This window comes from Gadus chalcogrammus, chromosome 20, assembly GCF_026213295.1.
Source record: "Gadus chalcogrammus isolate NIFS_2021 chromosome 20, NIFS_Gcha_1.0, whole genome shotgun sequence".
In the NCBI taxonomy this organism is placed as follows: Eukaryota; Metazoa; Chordata; class Actinopteri; order Gadiformes; family Gadidae; genus Gadus; species Gadus chalcogrammus.
This window is the reverse complement of record NC_079431.1, coordinates 3,638,017-3,652,100: the sequence shown is the minus strand read 5'-3', so window position 1 is coordinate 3,652,100 and position 14,084 is coordinate 3,638,017.

Sequence of the window (14,084 nt, the reverse complement as noted above, 5' to 3'; positions counted from 1 at the left end):
GGATCCCAGGGAGAGTCGATGCTGCCGCTGCCCGGGCCCCCAGCTGAGAGCCACCCAGCCCGTAGAGAGGCTGCTGCCTGCTGCTGCCCGGCGGGCCCCCAGCTGAGAGCCACCCAGCCCGTAGGGAGGCTGCTCCTCACGCGGGCCCCAGGGCACACGTGTGGTAGCGGGACATGACTGGAGGGTCACGCTTAGATCTCCGGATCCGTGTGAAGTGCAACCATCTGGAGGCAGGTGGGACGGGGGACGGGGGACGGGGGATGAATGAATGTTGATTGGTGGATGGATGGATGAATGTTGAGGAGTGGATGGACGGATGATGAATGGTGGAAGGATGGGTAGGTGGATGGATGACTGGATAAATGGAGGGATGGATGGAGGGATACATTATGAATGCATTGATGTCGATGGATGAGTGCTAGGTGGATGGATGGATAGATAGATGCAGGATGGATGCATGAATATTGATGGGTGAAAGGATGAAGGCGCGCTAGATGGATGGTGGAATAATTCATCAATAGTTTGAAGCCCGAGTCTCTGGCCTCCCTGATGAATTGATAATATCTCATGTCTTCCCCAGCATTGACTGACCTGCTACATGGTCCTGACACACACGTACGCACGCACACACAGACACACGCACACACACACACACACGCACGCACACACACACGCACGCACGCACACACAAGCGCACACACGCGTACACACGCACGCACGCATTGTATAACATTAAGTTATGCAGAGCCCGGCTCACAGCAGGAAGACTCTTCGGGATCTGTTTCCCTACATCCTGTTTCCCTGGCGGTTCGCCCTCTCCTCTCCTGTTGTATTGTTTTATTCATGTCTCACATTGAGCTTCATTACACAGCGCTAACCTGCTCCACGCCGCCTGCGGGGCTTCCTCTGACTCGCACACCGCTGGTCGGTTACGTACAATTCACTTGTTTTCCTACTGTCCGACAGTTTTGACAGTTTTTGTTGTTTTACTGTTCTTGTTGTTTTTACTGTTCTGATCGTTTTTTACTGCTTGTGTTGTTTTTTACTGTTTGGCGTTGTTTATAATGTAACTGTTGTTGTTTTTTACTGTTGGTGTTGTTTATACTGTTACTATTGTTTTGCCTGTTTTCATTATTTTTTACTGTTCTCATTCTTTTTTACTGTCCCTGTCGTTCTCTACTGTTCTTGTTTCTGCTGTTTCGGTTGTTTCTCTGACATCCCGCCCATCAAGGTCGGCCTGTCCAGTCAGCTTCCCCCGAGGTGAGGCGATGTTTCTCGCCCATCTGGGTCCTGTTCTCGCAGTCTGCGACTGCGACTCTCTGGCGAATAGCTGCCTCACTCTGTGATCATCCGAGTGCCAGAAGCCAACGCAATTACTCCACATCCACACCCGTATCCCTTCTGCAGCGCGGTGGTGCTGGGTACTGGATGCACATCTCTCTCTCCCTCTCTTACTCTATCTCACTCTGCCTTGTTCTGCAGCAGAATTAGCACACATGGTGATCATTGTTACCTGAGAATAATTACCCTCACAGTAGACGTTCTCTTTGCTCCTCCTCCTCCTCCTCCTCCTGCGCCACCCCTCCCTCCAGTAGCTCACAGACCCGCGGAGCAGGGGCTGTTTGCTGGCTGTCTTGGCGCCGAGAAAGAGGCACTGCTCCACTGAAGAGGCGCGAGATTGTTCTGAGACGACAGTCGTGTTGAAGGCTTAATCGCTCCGGCACGTCACACTGCCGCGGGCGAGGGATATGGCTCCGACGCCCCGCTGAGATAAGATTCTCTTCAAATCTGTGCCTTTATTTAATTTCTTTGGCCACCCCCATACCCCCCCCCCAAAAAAAAAAGCCCCCGCGCCCCCACACACACCCCTCCCCCCCCCCCCCCCCCCCCACCCCGTTCCTCCACCACACAGGATTTGAGCCACTTTTATATTGTGAAACCGAGCTGAATTCCCCTGACTAAAAGGGTTTAGTGTGCACGTGGCGTCTCTCTTCACAACGTGAACATAGAGTTTATTTCCACATAAAAAACAATTACCTTCATCCTCGCTGCAGCATTTGCATAACGATTGTATTTGTATTGTGCTTGTAAGCAGGCTCACAGCTCCTAAAACACCCTCTGAACACAGGACCTGACAGAATGAGCCCTGCGACTGAGATTAGGAAACATCGTCTTAAATAGAGCGACGCAATACCGAATTACTGCGCCTGTTATTCAAATTTCTTATTTGTCAATATCATTATAATTTTGCTCTCTAGTCACCTGGCAAATCAAATCATGCAACGGCAATGCAAAATACGCGGAGGTGGTGAAAAGGTTTTGAAGCCACAAAGAGCATTAAGCATCACAACGTTGCCGACCACGTGACCTCGTCTCAAAGCCGCGATGATTATTCCCAAGGCCTATCGGCCTGCATGGGAAGCGAGGATTCACGGAATGTAAAGAAAACGAGGCAGTCAGCGGTTATAGCGCCGGCAGCCGGCTGATTAAGAGTGGCAGGTGAAGGCCGGAGATAAAGGCGATGCTGCCGTTTAATCTCCGTCGGAGGAGCGGCCATTTGATATGTTCCCGGGAATAATCATCTCTCGCCACGTTTCACGTTTTACAATGACTTATAAACGGGTGGAAAGGGAACCGGGGCTATCGTTAGAGGATGCATTTGAATGATGGGTTCTGAAACTTTATTCAATTGTGTTTGCTGTTAAGGTACGGCCACACCAACCGCGTTGCTCGCGTTGGGGGCGTTGAAAATCGGCATTTTTGCATAGGGAACCATTGGTCTAGGCGCGGTACACGCGTTGAAGCGTTGAAGCGTTGCGTTGGGGGCGTTGGGCGCGGCAGTTGCACGTAATTACGCACGTAAACGCAGTAACGCGCCCAACGCACCAACGCCCGGAGTTCAGAAAATTGAACTTTCAACGCTCCAACGCGTGACGCTTAGCCGCGGTAGCCAATCAGCGTGGAGCTTGACCCGACGTCACTGGCAGAGAGTAGTGAGCTTGCACAGAAGCATACGGCCGACATCTTTCTTTTTTCTTCTGGGTGGAAATAGTAACATAGTTACGCCATTAAATGCGTTTATGGAAACATTTCTAGCGAGAAATGTGCATTTTACTTTCATAATGTTCGCTCAGTTAATGTGAAGGATGTTTGGTTTGATAGTTATGACGAAGAGGGAACGCTCCGTTCACTTGCATGGACAATGGACTCATCTAGCTGCGTTGGCGCGTTGACGCGTTGGAGCGTTGAACCACCACACACTGGTCAAGCGTCAGGTTAGGCGCGGTACTCGCGTTGTCCAACGCGAGTAACGCGGTTGGTGTGGCCGCACCATTAAGGCTGGTTTATGCTCGGTTACGTAAGCGTAAGCGCAAGCGCAAGAGGCCCTTGCGCGCCCTTGCGCCCCCCTTGCGCGACTTCTCACGTCTTGCGTGCGTCGGGCGATTTTTCTAGACTTGCGTCATTTTTTACGTAAGCTTTTACGCGAGCCGCCCAGCCTGCAAGGCTGTGATTGGTTTGCTGGTCTGGTTACTACTTCCTGTCTGGAGTATCACCCGGCAGGCTCATATACAAAAGCATTAACCTGAAGTGAAGTTAACTTTGCTGCCAACACATTATGTCGTTTTAAAATGTAGAGAGATATGCACATTTATACAACCCCAATGATCAACAACTTCATCACCCCTGTTCCTCTGTCTGTTGCCATCATTCACTGTGTATGGGGAGAACACGATCTGGCACATAAACAAACCAACGACTCCCACAGACAAAGACGTCATTCTCGAGGTCGTCTTCAACGAAAAACTTTCCTCCACATATTACTCCACCTACTGTTCTGGCGGTAAATTGCTTGGCAACACGCGCAACACGCGCAACCTAAAAGGGAGCATGAATTGCTTTGAGTAAATTTTGCGCAACAACGTAACACCAACGCTGAAGCATGCAGCCGCCTTTAGAACTCGCTCCGGACCAAAAGCATATGTTTAGTTGGTTTCGGTCCTTCCTTTAACTGCTTGAGATTGACCTGACTGTCCATGAGGGTGATCCATTAGAGGAAATGATATCGGAAGTAAAACAGGGGGCAGATTGAAACATAAGACTCTAAAGTGGTTTACTGTAGCCCGTAGCTCACTGTGTGTGTATCTGCGTGTATGCATGATGTATGTGTGTATATGTGTACGTCTGCATTTATTCATATATGTGCCTATGTGCGTGTAGGTGTGCGTGTGCGTGTGTGTGTGTGTGTGTGTGTGTGTGTGTGTGTGTGTGTGTGTGTGTGTGTGTGTGTGTGTGTGTGTGTGTGTGTGTGCGTGCACGCACGTGTTTTTCCGTGCACACATGCATGGGACAGGGCTGAGCATGTTCCCATTCACATGTGTTCCTGCATGTTTCCCCCCGAGGGAACAATAATCACATTAGGGTGAGTCACACTTGACCTCCCCCTCAGGGGGAGGTCAAGTCCATGTTGTCAACTCTTCTCGTTAGAAAAGTGACAGCGGAGACTTGTTGTCCCACACCGCACACACCGCTCCCTCCCTCCCCGCAGTGCGTGTCTGAGTACAACGGTAAGTACGGTAATACATAACTGATGCCTGGTTTAGGGCCGGACATTGTGTGCGGATGATGATGTAATTAGCACAGATCCATTAAACATGAGGCGTGAACCGGTCGCGGCGTTACTCAGTGGAACAGATGGTAAGCATATTTGGAGCTGAACAGGGCTGCATAATTTCCTTTTCGCTCTTGATACAGCGTCTCCGAAGCACTGCAAAATGGATGCTGCCGTTTTTTCCTGTGGCTGGTAATGAGGCTGGATTCAATAACTCAGAACGTTATGTCTTAACGTTTCACCTCATCTAATGATGCCACATATTGACTTCCTGTGAGCAGCCTTTTAATACGTCGTTATTGGTGTTCGCTGTGATTTATGTCCTTTCTTCAGTGCTGTTAGAATGTAGCATCGTGCATGTGTGTCACACATTAACATGACGCATATATCATACCCCATTATCGATGTCCTTTTAATTTGTGTTCGATTAGTTGAAGATTCTTCAAATATGTCACTATTAAAATTTCATTCAGGTTGCGTTAACTTTGTTATATGTCACACTTAAATACATCGGATAAAAATAACATTTTAATCCAAAAGGATTCGGGTGAAACCCAACACTCAAGATCATTTCCATTAAATATACAAAAGGACTTTTTGTCAGCACGGGACTCCGATTAAAATTCCCCACCAGTCCTCGCTCCCCTCAGGGCTGCTGTCCTGTGTTTACCTGATCTATGTACCTCCTCGCCTGACACAGTAGCAGAGCACGTCCCTGTGTGTGGGAAGGCAGGGGCCTGTGTCCTTGTCGTAGCTTTCACCCTCAAGGCTTAACCTGTCAAATGACATAACAGATGGGAGAAGGCGTTCTGTGGTCCATTTGCCGGGTGCTGCGTGTTCATACTCGAGTCTAATGCTTCTTTTACATGGTCTCAACAACGGATGTTGGGAAAAATACATTGGTATATTTATTTTCAGTCGAATATCAGGACTCCTTCAATCCTCCTTCAATCCTCGTTTTATAAATATATTATATTATGTGCTTCTCAAGTGAACTGCTGACGTAAACACAAGAGCCGCGCGGTGTACTGGCTCAACATGTCAGCGGGTCCTGAGAGATGTTTTATGGACTGAGAGAGTGAGTGGGTTCAGAAGGAGGGGTCACCACAGATCGCTCACCATGGCGTCAAATACGATAACTCTCCCGTGATTTAAGAATAGCTCCGTGTGCTCAGTATGGATGACGTGTCCTCCCAGCAGAACTCGCCTTTGTTGCTACCACTTGCCAGGGTTTTAAAGTCCTCGTACTGCGTGTTCCCCGCTAAAGAAAAACGCAAACGCCACAAACTCCTTCTGGATGTTAATGTCAGTCGAGTCAAACCAGGCGGTTCACTCGTTCCCCATCATTGCGAAGAAGAAAAGGAGCAGAGAAAGTATTTCCGTAACTCTTTGTTCGACTGCATTATGCATTAAAGTGCCTGCCATGGTTCATTCCTTGTGAAAAGCAGCCCCATAATTTAATGTAGCCATTATATGGCGCGAGGTGAAAGCTATCACACTCACCCACGTTCAAGTTCAGCGCCTTGGGGAGAATCGCTCCCCCATTCTGGCCAATTAGGATTGTTTCACTGTGTCATTACTTTTACTATAAGTCTTTTATAATGAAATTCGGGAAGGGGTGGATGTGAAGGAGGAGAGAGATACAAGAGGTCAATACTGAGGCCAAGCCAAAACCAATTATACGGTGTGTATACCCCAACCCGCGACATGACTCATAAGACACTTTGTGTGAATGTCACTCATCCCTTCATTGGTCCTCATAGAGAGAAAGGCTTCGGGCAGCTTCCTTAAGCACGGCCTAAAGCTAGTCTTCTTATTCCTCCCTCTGACTCTAAGCGACTTTGGAATGTGAACAAAAGGGGCATTTGCGTATTTATGTTCTGAATGGGGAAGTAGAAGTGTTGAGGATTCTCCGCGGGTCACTGTAAACACCATAGTGTCGAACCACTGGATGTATCCCTCTTACCCACAGTCCTGTAATTCTCACCCTATTTAAAAAAAAACAAACAGCAACATCATTGGATCCAGTGAGACTCCAATGGGAGGAGAAGGGCAGAGCAGAAGGCAAGATAACAGTGTCATTCGCTCTTCCTTTCTGCAACATTTAGCTCAATCAGCTCCCCGGGGCTGAACACTGAGGAGTGTTGCGACTCCTGTGGAGTCAGTGACTGAAGTGGGCGGATGTGAGTGCGATCTCATTTACTCGTGCCATAGGATCCAACATGCAGCCGCAGTGCATTATGGGTAATGTATCGAGGGGGTGTGGGGGGGGGGGGGGGGGGGGGGTTAGCGAGCCAACAGTCCACTATAGAGTATGGCGTCACGACTCTTGAGTGCTTGAGCGCTGCCATATTGGGGACAGTGAGATAAGCAGTTTATAATGATTTAATGATTTCCTCAATGGGCTCAGTGAACTGCAGAACATATGAGCTCAAAGTGTTTGACCAGAGGAAATTGCAATGGCATTATCATCTTAAGGTCAAATTACAAGACCACATTTGAATAATAACGCCGTCCCTAAGAGGTACGGGGAATGCGACATTGCCATGAAAAATACATGTTTAGGGGCCGCCAAGGAGCTTCCAGCTAAAGAGAATATATGATCAACATTCCTAATTAGCAGACCAAATATTTGTGTTCGACTTTTTATAGAAACAGAGCAGTGACAGCTGGGGGGGGGGTGTGCAGGGGTGGGTGTTGGGATTGGATCACAAGCCGGAGACGTTCCCAGTCATCCAGAGACAGCATTGGAGTGCTAATCTATACAGGTCAAATGTAGGAATGTATAATCCTCTTATTAAAACCACGCATACAAAAACAGAAATTAAGGCGGTGTGTTTAAATTGCATTCCTTATGTCGTGTCCGTATGACAGCCCCCTTAAATTCAGTGGCAGTTTGCAGTTGCTAGGTAACAAGTAAGGGAAAACCTGTATCATTGAATATTTATAAGCATCAATAATTACATATTTCTTTCTTTTTCGATTTTTTAAACTGTACACTTCCCTTTTTCACACCGTGTAAAATCCCAGAAAAAATCGGGGTGAAGGGTTTAACCGTAACTTTGGTTTCGTCAGAAAGCTGCTGTGATTTTCCAAACATCCCAGGTAATGGAAGCAGTGGCGATACGGCCCACCGACCGGAAAACCTGATTGATATAGCATGTAGCACGTGACTACCAGATATAATGCAGCCTCGCTCGCACGCTCACCACCAACACACACATGCACATGCACATGCACACAAACAGGCAGTATTATTAGACAGTTTTACAACAGCACTTCCTCAAACCAGGCTCTGCATTAGACCAGGCTGTGTTCAACCAGGCTGCCTGAACCAGGCTGTGTTAAACCAGGCTGCCTGAACCAGGCTGTGTTAAACCAGGCTATGTAAACCAGGCTGTATTAAACCAGGCTGCCTCTAACCAGGCTGTCTCTAACCAGGCTGTCTCTAACCAGGCTGCCTCTGCCTCTAACTAGGCTGCCTCTAACCAGGCTGCCTCTAACCAGGCTGCCTCTGTCTCTAACCAGGCTGCCTCTAACCAGGCTGACTCTAACCAGGCTGCCTCTAACCAGGCTGCCTCTAACCAGGCTGTCTCTAACCAGGCTGCCTCTAACCAGGCTGCCTCTAACGAGGGTGTCTCTAACCAGGCTGTCTCTAACCAGGCGGCCTCTGTCTCTAACCAGGCTGCCTCTAACCAGGCTGCCTCTAACCAGGCTGTCTCTAACCAGGCTGCCTCTAACCAGGCTGTCTCTAACCAGGCTGCCTCTAACCAGGCTGTCTCTAACCAGGCTGCCTCTGTCTCTAACCAGGCTGCCTCTAACCAGGCTGCCTCTAACCAGGCTGTCTCTAACCAGGCTGTCTCTAACCAGGCTGTCTCTAACCAGGCTGTCTCTAACCAGGCTGCCTCTAACCAGGCTGCCTCTAACCAGGCTGCCTCTAACCAGGCTGTCTCTAACCAGGCTGTCTCTAACCAGGCTGCCTCTAACCAGGCTGTCTCTAACCAGGCTGCCTCTGTCTCTAACCAGGCTGCCTCTAACCAGGCTGTCTCTAACCAGGCTGCCTCTAACCAGGCTGTCTCTAACCAGGCTGTCTCTAACCAGGCTGCCTCTAACCAGCCTCCACAGTAGCAGTGCTTCCAGGGCGGGCGCTCTGAAGGCGTTTATTTTTAGCCGCCCGTGGATTATTATGATGTGAGGGCTCTTGTTTTAGTCCAACCCTACTGGCTCTGCTTCAAGCGCCGATCTTATTGGATGGCTTCTTTGTGATATTATGCAAGTTCCTTTTTTTGTGTGTCTCCATCTTACACACAGCTGCAGGGGGATGATGGAGGTTCGTCGCCGTGCAGGGAGAACCCGCCTCGGGGGCAGTTTTGAGAAGAAACCACCTCTAATGTTAATAACTGACACAGACACCCCCCCTCCAACGCTGAGTAATGCGCTAATCCGCCTTGATTCAAAGAAGGATCGTGTTTCACCTAGAATGGATCTATTTATAAATACCAGCCAGCGTAAAATGTGTGTGTGTGTGTGTGTGTGTGTGTGTGTGTGTGTGTGTGTGTGTGTGTGTGTGTGTGTGTGTGTGTGTGTGTGTGTGTGTGTGTGTGTGTGTGTGTGTGTGTGTGTGTGTGTGTGCGTGCGTGCGTGCGTGCGTGCGTGCGTGCGTGCGTGCGTGCGTGCGTGCGTGCGTGCGTGCGTGCGTGCGTGCGTGCGTGCGTGCGTGCGTGCGTGCGTGCGTGTGTGTGTGTGTGTCTCTGTGTGTGTCTGTGTGTGTCTGTGCTCCGGTAAACGCTCCGGAGGAGACGCGATACCGCCCGTTATACATCAGGACATGACAGCACAACGGACAAACAAGGTATTCGATGACATCGTGGATCATTTTTCAGTGACACACGAACGCGCCGGGGACCGAGGCACCACGGCGCCTCGCCTGAGGTATTCTAAAACAGGGAACGCGTTCCGGGAACGGTAAACAAAGGCAAAGCATCCATTACCCGCCGACGTCGTCGTCGTCTTCGTCTGGACTGGACCGAACCGGCAGTGTTTCTTTTTGTAGCGGAAAGGGCCTCGCGTCAACACTCCTAGACCGGGACACACCCACTCACACACACTCACACAAGCACATCCCACACTCACAAAGTGACGCACAATCACACTCACAGGAGGGATGTTATTTGGGCATCGAAGGCGTCAAAGTTGCATCAATTGTAATAGTAGTAGTAATACCGAAAGTAAAAGTAATTACCATGAGTAATAGTCATATTAATAGTAATAGAACTAGTAATAACAGTTAGTAGCAGCACTCTTCCAGTGGTGAAAGAGGGGGCAGATAAGGGGAGGGTCCTCCCTGGATGAGTGCCCCACATAGAGAGGTGTCGGGGGGGGGGGGGGGATGACGTGCGAGCCCCGGCTCCTGTTCTCTGTTCCCGGGGACGGGGCAGAGTGTCTGACTCAGGTGCAGACTGGGCCGCTCTACAGACGCCTCCACCGGTTGCCCCACACACACAATGCCTCAGAGAGGAGCATCTGTTAGGCTGTGACCGTCTGTGTGCGTTTCTGTGTGTCCCTCAGTGTGTGTGTGTGTGTGTGTCTTTGTGCCCGTGTGTGTCTCTGTGCCTCTATTTATGTGTGTGCCCGTGGAAGTGTGCGTGTGTGTGTATGTGTGTGTGTGCGTGTGTGTGTATGTGCGTGTGGCCCACTATGGCTCTGTGTGTGCCTTTGTGGCCGTGTGTGTGTGTATGTATGTGCGTGGGCCCTCAGTGGATCTGTGTGTGTGACTGTGAGATAGTGAGTGTGTTTGCCTGTGTGTGTGTGTGTGTGTGTGTGTGTGTGTGTGTGTGTGTGTGTGTGTGTGTGTGTGTGTGTGTGTGTGTATGTGTGTGTGTGGTCGTGTGTGTGACTGTGAGATAGTGAGTGTGTTTGCCTGTGTGTGTGTGTGTGTGTGTGTGTGTGTGTGTGTGTGTGTGTGTGTGTGTGTGTGTGAGTGTGTGTGCACGCGTGTGTGAGAGCGAGAGATAAACAGAGAGTGGGAGACAGAGCAGTGGGGGAGTGGTGTTATGCGTTCGTATGTGGCCATGTGTGTATGAAGCCATGTTTTGCTGTGTGGGCGGACGTTTGGGAATGCACTCAGATACATACACACCCATTGTTTGTGTGTTTGTATGCATGTGTATCTGATGAGAGAAAGCGTTTCAAGAGGGAATCTGACGACTGTCATCATTCTGTCCACTTTTGAGTCACACGAACGTACCATTTACACCACTTATGAGTAATGAAGTGGTCAAAATAATTACGCAATGTCAACCAAATGTCAATAGTACTAAATTCGCAAAGATTGAATTCCATAATATGGTCATTTTTTGATATCTATAGTTTTGTCGGGATGCCAACGTTTTGTTTTGAAGATGACAAAAGAACCAATTAGTCCTCTATTGACACATTCCTATGGGTGGTTTCCGGCCATCTTCCGGTGTATTCTCTGTATTAATGTGTACATTTAATTCCCTCAGATAGATGGGGCCCATAGCCAGTAGCCACCCGCCATATGCTAAAATAATCAGGGTCCACTTTGTCCTCCCCCCGTTTTGGTTACCCAGCGATATGCAAAAAAAGGCGTTTCAACGACTCACCGCTCCTCGTCAAAACACAACGACGCGCTGTCAGGAAGTCAGCCGCGGCAACGCCGCCGCGACGTTCCCGGGGAGAATTCTCCGCTGTCAGGGCATGAGGCTCTCGGGGACCCGGAAGAAAGGGAGCGTTAATGTAAAACATGCCTTGACAGAAACTGACAAGAGACAGAAATACCCCCCCTCTCCTCTCATCCTCCCCCCCCTCCCGTGGGCGCTCTCTTTTTCACACTCTCCTCCCAACCATTTTAATCTCCCTCCTAATTCCATCCCTTCAGACTCAACTTTGATCACTGTCGTCTTGGAAAAAATAAAAGGAAGAGTGGCGGAAAGGGTCTCTGGTAGGATTGAGTCATTCCCAGCTCCATCCCACTCATATGTTTGAGCCGCCCCCCCCCCCCATCCTAAACGTCTCAGTAATGGATAATCTCTTCGTTTGGCCCCAGGTTCAATCGCTCCTGCTTTAATCGGGTTTGATCTTTCCAATGGGAAAGATGAATAAAGCCTAACAGCTCGGTACAAGAACCGAAATTGCTAGTATCGCCTTTAACGCCAGTGTTATTATAGACGACATTCTGCCATTATACACCACGTCCATGTCCGCTGACCTTAAAGAAAAAGGATTTGCTATTAGAGGGCTGTCTCGCAGGGCGCCGTGTCACAGCACCCATACAGGGTCCCGCAGGCCGACGCAGCAGTAATGGGTTTCAGTCGTATCGCCGGCGCCCCCTAAGGTGGCTTGTGGTAATGTGGTCTTCATGCTGGCTGCGTAGCCTACTGACAGGTGAGTGTAGAGAAATGAATCACAGCAGCGAGGCCGACCTCGCACGTGGCCGGGGTCAGCACATCCTCTTAGCGAGCCATCACGACACAAACGTTGAGAGGTCGGCTCCTCTGACCTTTCTCGTGGCTCCAATAAATCTCCGACACGTATCCCACGCGTAACCGTGACAGCGACACCACGCCTAACCCTGAACCTTCTTGCTGTTTTCTTCACTTCACCGAGTGTCCACCTTCGATTCGCCAGGAGATGATGGTCGATAGATTCGCCCGCACCCACGAGGTTCACACTGATTACGATCCGCCTGACGTCTTCTCGTTTTCACGCATAGCATGGCGCTCAAGACAGACGTTTGTGTTTAAATTCAGACCGTTGCCTTACGGAATCTCACACATGTTTCACTGATTATTTGTGATGGAGAGAGAGAGATGGAGAAAAGAGAGAGAGGAGAGAGGGAGGGACAGAGAGAGACAGAAAGAGCGAAAGAGAGAGAGGAGAGAAAGAGAGAGAGAGAGAGAGAGAGAGAGGGAGGGACAGAGAGACAGAAAGAGAGAAAGAGAGAGAGGAGAGAAAGAGGAGAGAAAGAGAGAGAGACAGAGAGAGAGAGAGAGAGAGAGAAAGAGAGAGAGACAGAGAGAGAGAGAGAGAGACAGTGGGAGATGTGTACAAACATTGTCCTCTAGTCAAATCAAGACTCTAAATTAAGCGCTGACTTCATTTCAACAGCAATTAGTTGTGGCGCCTAAAAAAACCAAACAGTATTACGCAATGATGTCCACAAAACATACGATGGAGAGAGCGATCTATTTTCACAAAACAAATAAACGAAGGTGGCGGTGTGTGTGTGAGTGATGTGTGGGGGGGGGGGTGTACTTATGCAAATCCCTAGAATTTAATAGACGGCATGGAAGAAAACAAAAAAAAAAAAAAGGCAGGCGCTCTTGTGAGAAAAAAACCCCTGCTGGTAATCAACAAACAATGCCAGCTGTTTCCTGAGCCCGCCTGCCTCCCGTCACACGGCCGGTCTGAAGGAGAGCTTCCATAATTCACATTAACACAACAGCGCCTGGCTATAACTGTATACGTCTCTGCTCCGCCGCTGATGAGACGTTGAACTCTCTGAACACAGAATGTTCCCCTTTCTTCACGCCTCTCTCTCCCCAGGTGCCAACCCGTGGGGCTCTCAAACCAATTAGCGTTGGTATTTAAGTGGTAAAGCGGTTGCTAATGCTAAAGCTGTCGTGACATGCTTGCTTGAAGTCCTGGGAGATAAAGCAGGACACTACGGCTCCCAGGAAGGGGAGCAAAGGTCAAGTGACACTAGGATCTCCTGGGGGTTTAAGCGCAGAGCTATGGCGCACTATGGAAGGGATTTACATCCCGTCTTCAAGATCTTCAACTGATCCTTCATGTTTATCCATCTCAGAGGTTCCTTTAGGAGGTTTAGAGGTAGAAGTGACATCTGCAATGTGACCAGTTGCAAAGTAGCACTTTGCTCTTAGTGACAAGGCAATTGCTATTGCGATTGTTTACCTTTGTGGCAAGGGGGCACTCACACTATATGCTCTTCCCCGGCTCTTTGGTTCAACAAAGTATACCAAGTATATCGGTAACATATGTTTTATTGAAGCCCAGAGAGACTTTAGGCTGGTTCCTTCACCGGTATAGTTCTTTAACAAAGCCTATTCCGACCTTGGCAGCACTATAACTGTCTGCAATAGATGCCTTTTAGCTAAGAAACTTTAGTTAGGAAAGAAAGACTGAAAGAAAGTATAGTTATTCAATCTGGAATGCAGCGATGACATAAGCCTTAACCCAATTTGTGAAAACTATAATAAAAACACAGGCACATTCAAGTGGCGATTGAATAGCGTCGGAAGCCTCATGTCACGCTTCTGCGTCCATATTTAGAACTGGATCACATGAGTTCAACAAGCCCCTGCCTCTTGTCAATGAGAAACCCAACGCCAACCAGAATAGCATCAGTGATTCAGTGTGAATCTCTTGCTTTCATGCCTCCAAAGAGGTCGACAGAACGCAGCATTGGCTCAGGAAATAGCAATCTGTCTCT